Source organism: Ictidomys tridecemlineatus, chromosome 7 (assembly GCF_052094955.1).
Source record: "Ictidomys tridecemlineatus isolate mIctTri1 chromosome 7, mIctTri1.hap1, whole genome shotgun sequence".
Classification (NCBI taxonomy): domain Eukaryota; kingdom Metazoa; phylum Chordata; class Mammalia; order Rodentia; family Sciuridae; genus Ictidomys; species Ictidomys tridecemlineatus.
The window spans coordinates 165,988,324-166,001,803 of record NC_135483.1 but is presented as its reverse complement, the minus strand read 5'-3'; the positions used below and the strand labels follow the sequence as shown (position 1 = coordinate 166,001,803).

The following is a 13,480-nucleotide window of genomic DNA, read 5'->3' as shown; positions in this document are numbered from 1 at the left end:
CAACATACTTTATATACACCAGAGATATGAAAAATTGTGCTATATATGTGTAATAAGAATTGTAATGCATTCTGCTGGCATTTGTTTCTAAAAAAATCAATAAAAATGCTCAATAAGTAATATTTTTAAAAATGAATTTTAGCTGTATTTTATTTATTAATAGAATAAAACCAAAAAGCATTACTATGTTTAAAAAGTGTGATTTAACACTTTGTGATAATATGATTTGAAGGTCTGGTTCTAAAGTCAATTTATTTCAGTGTTTGATTTTCAATTCTGTTTCATTTGAACATGATATCTTTAAAGATTTGAAATTCCATATGGAAGAAATGCTTCTTGGTTGGTAAAAATCATTATTTTAAGTTTCTATTCTGTTATACAAAAATTTTAGTTTCAGTAAAATTCCATCTCCTATGATTAAATTAATGCTTGTAAACCAATTGGGAAGTATTGCATTTTATTTATATTAAAAAGAAAAACGATTTCTAATCTTCTGAAACTCTTGGAGATTTTTAAACAAATAAGAAAGTTGTTTCCAAGTTTTTAAAATATGAAGCTATGACACTGTGCATTGATTGGCACATCGTTTTCACACACTCAAAATAATGTTAGATGGAAATATTCCAAATGCGTTCAAATATTCTCACTTTAACGTGAGTATATTTCAAAAAGATGTTTCTTTTCCTATTAATTATTAAAGTACCATGACCTAACTCTGGAAGGACAGATTTTTAAAAAATGTATTTTAAAATATCTCCTAGTTTACGTACTAACACCCATTTGTCATCACAGAAAAGCCAGTAATTGGAACATTTGTCTTTTTATAAAATCAAAGTGTGTGACATTTCTTTACATTTTTCAACTTTTTTTTTTCCTGTGCTAGGGTGGGAACCTAGACTCTGCTATTTGCATACTCTACCACTGATCTGCACCTCCAGCTCAAAGAATTTAAATGTTAGGGTTAGGAAGAAGAAGTAGAAGCTAACACACCTATATGCCTGGCACAAGGTAAACATTTAGTTAAAAATGTTTTCTAATTTTTTTTGAAACAGGGTCTCGCTGAATTGCCCAGGCTGACCTCAAACTTGTAACTCTCCTGCCTCAGACTTTCACATAGCTGGGATTACAGGTGTGCACTATCATGCCCAGTTACATTTGCCATCTTTGTTATTATTTTATTTCTTATCGGTTGTTTAGCAGACTAGACATTCAGTTATATAAGGTAACACAATTGATCAGTCCACTTAATTAGTAAATGCAGTACCCTGAAAAAACATGGAAAGTATGAGGCACTGTTATGAACCCAACTGAGTGTGAAACACTTCCTTAGGGTATTTGTCTGCTGTCCACAGCCAGCTAATTTACATTTACTTTCTTGTTGATTAAAAATGAAATTTCTAATATTTTCTTCTGCAACTGTAGGGATAAAGCCTGGAACCTGTTGTGGGTATTCTTGTTTTTTCTTAGTTACAGAAAAGTCCAGAGGATAAAGAGGAGTCATTGCTCTTGAGCTTGGTAGGGAAAAAGAAGATTGAAAAATATCTTTTTTGGGCTAATTCCACATACCTGTAACTTGTGTGATGAATGGTAGGATCTGGATAATCAAATCAGTTAACTCATCTTATGTGGAAGTTGAGTTGGAGGAAGGTTGACAAAATTTTCCCTTTTGGCAATATTTTTTTTCTCTTCAAGCCAATTTTTAAAAAATATTTTTTAGTTATACATGGGTATAATATCTTTATTTTGTTTATTCATTTTTATGTGGTGCTGAGGATCAAACCCAGTGCCTCTACATATGTGAGGCAAGTGCTCTGCCACTGGGCCACAACCTCAGCCCCCAAGTTGTTTTTAATCAGAACATTATAAATATATATTAATAGTGGGATTCATTATTGCCATATTTATACATGTGCATAACATAATTTGATCAATTTCATCCCCCAGTCCCTTCCTAATTCCTCTCCTCCCACACCATATTCTACATGCTCTACTCTGCTATTGTTGTTATTGTTACTATTTTGGCAACCATTTTTATATATTGAAACTGCAACTAGTTTTTACTTATCTGTCTTCAATACCAGACTGAAACTCTTTGAGAGTAAAAACACTTCAAGTTGGAAACTACCTTGTGCCAGGCATATAGATGCGTTAGCTTCTACTTCTACTTCCTAATAATTATTATAATAATTAATTAATATAAGAATAATGAGTACTCAATTAGGGTTATAATTAATTAATGTAAGGATAGTGAGTGCTCAATTAGGGTTAGGAAGTAGAAGTATTCTAGGAAAATGCAAACATGTAGGCTAGTAGGTCTTCAAAGAAAAATATGGAATGGAGCAGAGTGGATCAAAAAAAGTCATTGGAGAAGGAAGTGCAGAGAACGCATATGATACACAGACTTTTTAATAGAAGTGCCACAAGGGGCTTCTATTCAAGGTGGAGCAAGAGGTATAGAGATGAATGGCATGGTGAAATTAACTGAAATCAAAATTCTCTGCAGATTCAGGAGAAATTCTAGGTGGAGTCAGAGGCTTTATGAGATATGTTTAGAACTGTTGCTCAAGATTCTGATAGGAATTTGGCAAAGGCTTATTTTACTGATGCTGCTGCCACTGAAAAGAGGTCTGTTCAGCTGAGGAAGGAAAAAGGTAGTAATGTGAGCAGGGAGGCTCTATCTCATCTACCCACCCCCTTCTCAACCTCCAATAACCAGCCTTCTACTCTCTACTTCTGTGAGTTCATTGTTTTTAGATTCCATATATGAGATCATGAAGTTTTGGTCTTTGTATTCCTTTATCAGTTAGCATGATGTTCTCTAGGTTCATCCATATTATTGCAAATGACAGAATTTCCTTCTTTTTATTTTTTAAATAAAAAATATTTACTTCATTTGATATCATGCAGCATCTTTCAGAGTTCCATATAAATTTTAAATAAAGTACTTAAGTAGAAACATTCAACTAGCAACACAAATACTTACCTTTTTTCCATATGGGAGGGAGTTATCTATATTACAGTCATCTTATTCATTATAGTGGGTTATGTGAAACAGATTGCCTTCAATTTTAAAATTTCTATTAGAAAATCAGACCTGGAGTTTTTTTTCTGAAGAAATTCATATAAATTAAACACATTCATTGAACCTTATTACAGGCATTTTAAAATTATTTTATTTTAAAATTATAATTATTAGTGCATATTAGTTGCATGAAACAATGGTATTCATTGTGAAAGTTCTGTACATACACATAATGTACTTGAATAGGCATCCTCCCTATTCTTTTTCCCTTTTCCCCCCTCTCACTACTCACTTTTCCCTTCCCTAATATCTCCTTTCTATTTACATGTTATCTTCTTTCTCCTAGATTCTACATATGAGAGAAAACAGTGTAAAACAGTGTAATACTTGCCTTTCTCAGTTTCACTTACTATGTTGTCCAGTTCCATCCATTTTCCTGCAAATGACACAATTTCATTCTTATTTCTGAAATAAAACTCCAGTGTATGCACACATACATATATCACATTTTCTTTATCCATTAATCTGTTGGTAAGCTAGGCTGAATCCATAGCTAGGCCATTATGAATAGTGGTACATTAAACATGGCTATACAGGTATGTTGATTTCTATCCTTCTATCCTTCAAGAATAATTGAATAGCTGTATCATTTGAAAACTCCATCTTCAGTTCTTTTTTTTTTTTTTTTAAGGAAATTCCAGTCTGATTTCCACAGTGGCTGTTTCTAATTTACATTCTGACCAATAGTATACGAGGGTACTTTTTTTCCTTCAGCTGCAATAGCACTTATTATTTTTTGTGTTCTTGGTAATAGTCATTCTTACTGGGGTGAGATAGAATTTGAATGTAATTTTGATTTGTATTTTCCTAGTGATTAAAGATGGTGAACATTTTTTTTCATGTAATTATCGGCCATTTGTGCTTCTTCAGAGAAGTGTATATTCAACTAATTTATTTGTTAGATTATGTGTGCTTTTGGTAGCAAAAATTTTTAAATGAACTTGTATTTCTGATTCATGTTATGGTATTTAAAAAATTTAGTGCATTGTAGTTTTACATAATATATTACAATATTTTGGACATATTCATAATATATATATGTATATAGCATATAATATAATATATATATATAGTATACAGCATAGTTTTCTTCATTTCAATCCCCATTATTTATCCCCTTCTGTTCTTCCTCCTTCGCTTTGATTGCTTTTCTCTATTGGTTTTCCTTCTGTGTGTTTATTTTTAATTGCTGCCTTATAGTTACATATAAAAATACAATACATTGTGATATACTCATATTGCACATAATAATAATTTGGTCAACTTTATTCCCTGCTTCTTCCCTTTTGCCTCCCCTCCTCACTCACCCTTTTCCCTGCTTCTACTTTGCTGCTCTCCATTCTATTTTTATGAGTTCTCCTTTTTTTATTCTTTTTTTCTAATTTCCATGTATGGGAGAAAATATTTGACTCTTGACTTTCTAAGACTGGCTTATTTCACTTAGCATGATTTTCTCCAGTTCTATCCATTTGCCAGCAGATGACATAATTTCATTCTTCTTTGTGCTGAGTAAAACTACATTGTGTATATATTCCACATCTTCTTTATTGATTCATCTACTTATGGGCACCTAGGCTGGTTCTATAACTTGGCTCTTGTTGATTGTACTGCTATTTATATTTATGAATCTATCATTATATAGCATGCTGATTTGATCTTTTGGATAAATATCAAGAACTGGGATAGCTGTGTCATATGGTAGTTCCATTCCTAGTCTTTTAATATTTATTTTTTAGTTGTAGGTGGTCACAATACGTTTATTTTATTTATTTATATGTGGTGCTGAGAATCGACCCCAGGGCCTCACAAGTAATAGGCGAGTGCTCTACCACTGAGCCACAACCCCAGCCCCCATTCCTAGTTTTTTGAGAAAACTTGACCCTGCTTTCCAAAGTGGTATACTAATTTGTAGTCCCACCAACAATGTATAAGTGTACTCCCCCCCAATATCCTAGCCAGCAATTCTTGTTATTTGTATTCTTTTTTGGATGGTGGGTCCTGGGGATTGAATTCAAGAGCACTCGACCACAGAGCCACATCCCCTTCCTATCTTGTGTTTTAGAGTTGCTTATCACCTTGCTTTTGCTGAGGATGGCTTTGAACTCCTGATCCTCTTGCTTCAGGCTCCTGAGCCACTGGGATTATACGTGTGCACCACTGTACCCAGCTTGTATTCTTTTTTTTAAGTTGTCAGTGGATTATTTATTTATTTATATGTGGTGCTGAGAATTCAACTCAGTGCCTCACATATGCTGGGCAAGTGCTCTACCACTGAGCTATAACCCCAACCCTTGTTATTTGTATTCTTGTTGATTGCCATTTTGAGGGTTGAAATGAAATCTTAGTGCAGTTTTGATTTGAAATTCCATGATTGCTAAGGATGTTGAATATTTTTTCATATATTTGTCAGCCGTTTGTATTTCTTCTTTTGAGAAATGTCTAGATCATCCATCCATTTATTGAGTCAGTTATTAAGTCTTTTTAGTGTTAGGTCTTGTTCATGTGCGTGGAAAAAGTTCCTGTTGGAGGATGGGCTGGCTGTCAAATAAAAACTATGTAAATAGTACCATGAAATAAACATGAGAGATCAGAAATAATAAATGATGGACTCAACTGACCAGAGGTGTACAGCTGCCAACACAAAGAAGGAGCCCATGCTTGCTTTATATATAGCGGTACAGATCAAAAGAGTTTGATAGGAGCTTCTAGAAAAACAGGAATAGGGGTAGGGGTAAACAGGCTCTTTGGTTCTTAATGGGTCATGCCCATCTCTGGTGTTGTGCTTAACCTCTGATGGAGCTATATAGGAAGTCACATGAATTGGGCATTCTCAAACCAGTAGAGTTTCCGATACCAGACTTTCCTGCCTAATGGCTTCCATGTTGATTCATGCACAGTTCATGGATGGCTCCCCACACATCCCTCTTCTTTATTTTTTAAATGCAAATGATGGGCCATTATTTTGAGTTCCTAGGTCCTTGTTCTGAGGGTATGCACCAAAAAGAATTAGTAGCAAACATATCATTCCAATAATATACCATGCAGAATGTTTCAACATATTTCCAGGATTAAAGCCATTCAATTCATGAAGTATCTGATCAGCTAGGGATGCAGAATCCATAAGATTGATTTTACTTTTCTGAATATCCTGGATGTGATGATGTAATAAATGAATTGAATCTTCTCCAGAAGAGCCGAGCTATTATTATTGCTATGCCAAATACCCATAAGATGATTTTTAACCTTTTACCAATCCTATTGTGAAGCTTTATATTTGGCAGTAACAGACATACTTGGAGTCAGCATGGCATTTAAGCCTTTGTTTAAATTTGAGAAAGGAAAGCTCATTACTTGTATTTATGACAGTAGTTTCCAAGGCATTTTAGTTTCAATCTTCTCATCAATATTATCTGATTATGGAGGGCTTTAGAAGTATTTTGAGCAAAATTATTAAGAAAATTTGCTTGTTGAATGTTTTGAGATATAGCTACTGAAGCTATTACTGTAGATACCATAAAGGAGATTAAAGCAGCCACTCCAAGAATTATGAGACCAAGAGCTCATTTGGTTCTGGTTATCTGTTTTAAAAGTTGAACACCAGCATCAGCATACCATTGTTGTGAAATATTGGCTGGCAGTGAGGCAGAAGAGTTGGTGAAGGATTAACGTTCCTCTCTGTTAAATCTAGTGATGTAATTAGATTGCATCTTTTATAGACTACAAGATATTTTTTTACCTTTTTTTCCTTAAGTCTTACAGTTACAGTATTTAAGGCATAAGGAAATTGAACACAGGCTCTCAGGCCACAGGAGGAGCCCTTTTTGCTATTCCTGCCTACAAAGTCAAGCATAGGGCCATCTGTTTAATGTAGAAAAACTGAGGCTGCAATTAAACGCCAGAGATCTTTTTGGATACCACCTTCACTGAAGATTAGAATATTACCAATGAAACCTCCAGGGGTCATGACATCCTTATGTAGTTGTCTTTTATCAATTCTTGGAGGCCAATCCAAAATATATCCACCATTTCTAGAAGCTTTAAGTTGTACTGGAAAGACGTTTGCACATTCCATCCATTTAGGAAAGGTGCAAAATTCTATTGCAGAATGATTAGGACAGTAAGGTATTGGTGGATGTTCTGTGGAAATGACTGGCTTATTATGAGAAAGTCCCATTTAATAACCGTCTGGACATATAATCTTGCCCATGGGTCAATACAATTGGCTGGTCTAGGTCCCCCAAATGCTGTCTTTTTCTTTAAACATCCAGCATGTTTATTATGGGACCAGCATATAGGTAGTTGTCCACTGTAGCCAGTATAATTAGATTCAGTCACATGGATGGGTGTAATGTGAGTATCTATAAATGAGTAAATACTGGGATGGATTCTCCAGTCCATACCACTGGATGCACTAATGGTAAATGGGTCCAATAAGTTTCTCCAGGGCCCCTACTTATGTGACAGCTCAATAGAGCTATCATGGCCACAAACATTATGGTTGGAGACTTTAATTTTTACTTGTTGATGAACCATCTGCTCGGTCTGTTGCATTAGATTCTTCAGTTGTTTCTACAAGGGCACAAGGGCACATGTTTGATCCAACAAGATCTTCCTCACCCTTTTCCTCCTTATTAGCTTCCTGATCCTGCTGGGGATCAGGGCTAACATCTCTGGATTGATCTTTAGTCATTTGAACTTTGGCTCCAGGTCCTCCATGCCTGATGGCACAATCAGGTACCCAAATAGGATGAAATGCACCTTCTGGGAAAACACAAGTATGACCTCTATCCCATATGATCTCTACCCCATATGATCACTGAATCTTGTTTTTTGCATTGTCCTGTTTGTAGATCTTTCCACCAAACTAGGCTTGTTATAGCAGAAGATATATATAACAGACTTGTTATAGCAGAAGATACGTGTCTGTTGGTAGCAGTGTGACCTTAAGAATCACAATTTGAAAAATTTAAAACAAAGCATGATTAAGGTTATTTTGTGGGGTCTTATTTCCCACTTTTTGTTTTTTGTGATTGCAGCTTAATAAATAAATGGCTTGACCTTGAGGATATAAGGAATGCCTGTTTTATGATCAATATGAAATTGGTGGCAAAACTGTTGACAAGAACTAGTATAAGATGGAGCATTTTCAGTTTAAAACTGATAAAGGACAGCACAATACTGCAAAAGCAGCTAGGCAATACTGCAAAAGCAGCTAGGCAATGAGAAATAACATGTTGAGCATTCTCTTTTACACAGACAGTGGCAAAGATAAATCGAGAATAAGTCTCAACAAAAACATGAACATAGCAATTTTTGCCAAACTGAGGGATGTGAGTTACATCCATTTGCCATAACTAATTTGATCATAAACTGTGTGGAAGAATGCCCTGGGTAGTTTGATGGGAATTGCATTGAATCTATAGATTGATATTAATTCTACCTCTCAGTGAACATTATAGGTATTTTCATCTTCTGTTCTTCAATATTTTATAATTCTCATTATGAAAGTCTTTAATCTCTTGTTAGATTTATTCTCAAATACATTTTTTGAGATTATTGTGAACGGAATAATTTTAAACTTTTTTCTCAGTGCATTTTTTAATGGAATATAGAAACAGTTATTGATTTTTGTGTGTTGATATTGTATCCTATAACTTCAGTGATTTGCTTATCTAGATGTCTTCTGGAGGAGTCTTCTAAGTTTAGCATTATGTCATCAGTAGAGATGTTTGACTTCTTTTATATTTGTATCACTTTAATTTCCTTCTACTGTCTGATTATTCTTGCTAAAGTTTCAAGAACTATATGGAATAGGAGTGGTGCAATGAACATCCTTGTCTTATTTCTGATTTTAGAGGAAATGCATTCAGTTTTTCTCCATTTAGTATCATGATGACTATGGGTTTATCATATATAGCCTGAATAGTATTCAGGGATTTCAGGGATGCTCCTTCTATACCTAGTTTCTTCAGTGTTTTTTTTTTGCCAATTTTAAATACAGTTATTTAAGACATTATATTTTCCCCTTACAATATGGTGTTTATAAAAAATATGCTTAACGAATTTGCATGTCATCCTTGTTTAGGAGCCATGCTAATCTTCTCTGTATCATTCCAATTTTAGTATATGTGCTGCCAAAGCAAGCACTCTTCAGTGTTTTTTACATGAATGGGTGCTGAATTTTGTCCAAGACTTTTTCTGTATTTATTGAGATGATCATATGATTTTTGTCCTTGATTCTATTTATGGGATGAATCACATTTATTGGTTTAAATATATTGAACTAAACTTGCATCCCTGGGATGAAACCCACTTGATCATGACATATAATCTTCTTAATGTGTTTTTGGATGCAGTTTGCAGATATTTATTTAGGATTTTTGCATCTACGTTCATCAAGGATTATGGAGAACAGTGACTTGAACCATGGTCTCTGATCGCCTGTGGCTGCTTTGCACAGGATTATATCAGTTTCTTTGTATTTGCTAAGACTTATAAATTACCTGTTTTGGAAAAGATGCCTTGATTTGCTGAGAAGAAAGTAAATTCTGCTGTTTTTGGATGAACTATTCTATAGATATCTTTTAGGACTGTTTTATTTATAGTATTATTTAGGTTAGAAGTATCTTTATTGATCTTATATCTGGATAACCTGTCTATTTGTGAGAGGGGTGTGCTGAAATCCCCTAGTATTATTGTATTGGGGTCTATCTTGGATTTAATATTGAGAAGTATTTATTTTATATAATTAGGCACACTGACATTTGGAGCATATGTATTATTGTTATATCATCATGTTGGATTTACCCATATGTGGTGACCTTTACCCATATGTAGTGACCTTGTCTCTTTGGATTAATTTTTGCTTGAAATCTACCTTGTTCCATATGTCCAACCTACTCCTACTTGTCTTTAGATTTGCATGGAAAATCTTTTTTTTTCCTTTTTAATCCTACATTTAGCCTGTGGATATCTTTGGTAATGAAATAAGTCTCTTGAAAACAGCATGTAAGAATGGGAAGTTATACTTACTGTATGTGTAATATATCAAAATACACTCTATTGTCATGTATATCTAAAAAGAACAAAAAAGAAAACAAAACAGCATATAATTGTATCTTCTTTTCTTCTTTTATTAAATCCATTCTACCACCCTATGACTTTAACTTAAGAGTTGAGACCATTTACATTCAGTGTTGTTATGGACAGATGTTTGTTATTCCTGACACTTTTGTTTGTCTGCTGTATTTCTTTGTGAGTGTTATACAGGAGAGTCAGTTATTTTTTAATATTAAATCATATAAACTGCACAGATTAATTAATGGGTTTGACTGACATTTTCACACATGTGTGATGTACTTTTATCATATCCACCTCCCTTATCAGTCCCTCTCTCAGCATTCTCTTCCCCCTTTCCATCAATCCCTTTTCCTTTTTGTTTTTGTTTTTTTAAAGTTTAGTTTCCACTATGAGAGAAAACACTCAATACTTGTCTTTCTGAATCTGGCTTATTTCACTTAACAAGGTGACTTGGTGGGGAGAGGGGTAGAACAGTGGTTCAAGCACCAGATTTTGAAATGGGACAAAATTGGATTTGAGCTACTTTTTGGGGGGTTCTTTTTAGTTATACATGACAATAGAATGTGTTTTTACATGTCATACATATATGAAGTATAACTTCCCATTCTTGTGGTTGTACATGATGTGGAGTTACACTGGTCATATATTCATATATGAGTATAGGAAAGTTATAATCTAGTTCATTTTATTGCCTTTCCCAGTCCCATCCCTTTTCCTTTCCCCCATTCCCCACTGTCCAATCCAATAAAATTCCACTCCTCCCTCCCCTCCAGCCTATTATGAGTCAACAATCACATATCAGAAGATTTGGCCTTTGGTTTTTCGGGATTGGCTTATTTCACTTAAAAAAAAACTGATAGTTTCCAGTTCCATCTATTTACCAGCAAATGCCATAATTTCATTCTTTATGGCTGGGTAATATTCCATTGTATATATGTACCACATTTTCCTTATCTATTAATCTACTGAAAGGAACCTAGTTTGGTTCCATAGCTTAGCTGTTGTGAATTAAGCTGTTATGTACATTAATTGATATGGCTTTATCACTATAGTGTGCTGATTTTAAGTCATTAGTATATATGCCGAGAAGTGGGATAACTGGGTCAAATGGTGGTTTTACTCCAAGTTTTCTGAAAAATCTCTATACCACTTTCCAGAGTGGTTGCACCAATTACAGTCCCACCAGCAATGTATGAGTGTACCTTTTCCTCCACATCCTTGCCAACATTTATTGTTAACTTATATTCTTGATAATTGTCATTCTGCCTAGACTGAGATGAAATCTTGGTTTAGTTTTGATTTGCATTTTTCTAATACTGGAGATGTTGAACATTTTTTCATATATATGTTGACCATTTGATTTCTTCTGTGAAGTGTCTGCTCAGTACCTTTGCATATTTATTTATTGGGTTATGGGGTTTTTTGGTGTTAACTTTTTTGTGTCCTTTATATATCCTAGAGATTAATCTGAGGTACAGGTGGCAAACATTTTGTCTCATTCTGTAGGCTCTTTCTTCATGTTCTTGACTGTTTCCTTTGCTGTGAAGCAGCTTTTGAGTTTGTATAGTATTATTTATTGATTTTTTATTTTACTTCTTGTGCTTTAGGAATCTTGTTGAGAAATTCAGTTTCTAAGCCAACATTATGGAGAATGGGGCCTACTTTTTCTTCTAGTTAGGCACAGGGTCTCTGGTCTAATGCCTAAATCCTTGATCCACTTTGAGTTGACTTTTGTGTAGGATAAGAGGTAGGGGATTAATTTCATTTTGCTACATATGGATTTCCAGTTTTCCCAGCACCATTTGTTGAAGAAGCTATCTTTTCTCCAATGTATGTTTTTTGGCACCTTTTTCTAGTATGAGATAACTGTATTGATGTGGATTTGTCTCTGTGTCTTCTATTTTGTGCCATTGGTTTTTTTTTAAAAATATTTATTTTTTAGTTTTTTTTTTAGGTGGACACAATATCTTTATTCTTCATTTTTATGTGGTGTTGAGGATCAAACCCAGTGCCCCATGCTTGCCAGGTGAGCACGCTACTGCTTAAGCCACATCCCCAGCCCCATGCCATTGGTTTTCATGTCTATTTTGGTGCCAATACCATGTCATTTTTGTTACTATAGCTCTGTAGTATAATCTAACATCTGGTATTGTGATGCCTCCTGATTAATTTTTCTCACTGAACATTACTTTGGCTATTCTAGGCCTCTTATTTTTCCAAATGAATTTCATGATTGCTTTTTCTAGTTCTATGAAGAACATCATTGGGGCCTTAATAGGAATTGCATTATATATATAGCACTTTTGGTAGTATGGCCATTTTGACAATATTAATTATGCCTATCCAATGACATGGGAGAGCTTTCCATCTTCTAAGGTCTTCTTCAATTTCTTTCTTTAGTGGTCTATAGTTTTCATTGTAGAAGTTTTTCTCTTCTTTCATTAGATTGATTCCCAAATATTTTATTTTCTTTGAGGCTATTATGAATGGAATGGTTTTCATAATTTCTCTTTTAAGTGGATTTATCAATGATGTATAGGAATGCAATTGATTTATGGGTGTTAATTTCATATCTTGTTACTTTGCTGAATTCATTTATGAGTTCTAAATGTCTTCTGGTGAAGTTTTATGGGGTCTTCTAAATATAGAATGGTGTCATCATGTCTGTTTTATTTCATTCAGTCTTATTTTCATTTAGTTAATTACTCTATTATAGAACTTTTTCCATTTTGGGGCTTAGGGGCTTGTTTTTGAGTTATTTTTGAATGTAGTATTTTCCTAAGTATTTTTTGGTAGAGCCTCCTTAGTGGTCAGGAATTCTTACCATGAAATGTTTTTATTTATCATCCTGTTTTTTAGAAAGATAGCTTTGCTAAATATAACAATCGTGACTGACAATTGTTTTTTTCCCCCCCTAGAGCTTGAAATATCTCATTCTAAGCCCTCCTTGACTACATGGTCTCAGTTGAAAAGTCAGAATGATCCTCACTGCTTTACCTCTAAATGTGACCTGAAAATTTTCTCCTGAAGCCTTTAATATTCTTTACTTTTTTTTTATGTAAGGCATTTTAATTATAGTGTGTCTTAGAGCAGTTCTTTTTTTTTAAGAGAGAGAGAGAAAAAATTTTTTTAATATTTATTCTTTAGTTTTCGGTGGACACAACATCTTTATTTTATTTTTATGTGGTGCTGAGGATCGAACCCAGCACCCCATGCATGCCATGCAAGCACACTACCACTTGAGCCACATCCCCAGCTCAGAGAGCAGTTCTTTTTAAATTTTGTCTATTTGGATTTCTGTATGCCTCCTGGATGTGA

General features: G+C 34.2%; 1 protein-coding gene and 1 non-coding gene across 2 annotated transcripts in view; one reads left to right on the top strand and one right to left on the bottom strand.

The window, feature by feature from the left end:
- Positions 1-13,480, top strand: part of Catspert (catsper channel auxiliary subunit tau) — a 134,251-nt gene that overhangs the window by 9,196 nt on the left and 111,575 nt on the right.
- On the bottom strand, positions 9,123-9,229 carry LOC120883875 (U6 spliceosomal RNA). The gene has a single exon (XR_005726054.2). It is a non-coding gene; the product is annotated as a U6 spliceosomal RNA (small nuclear RNA).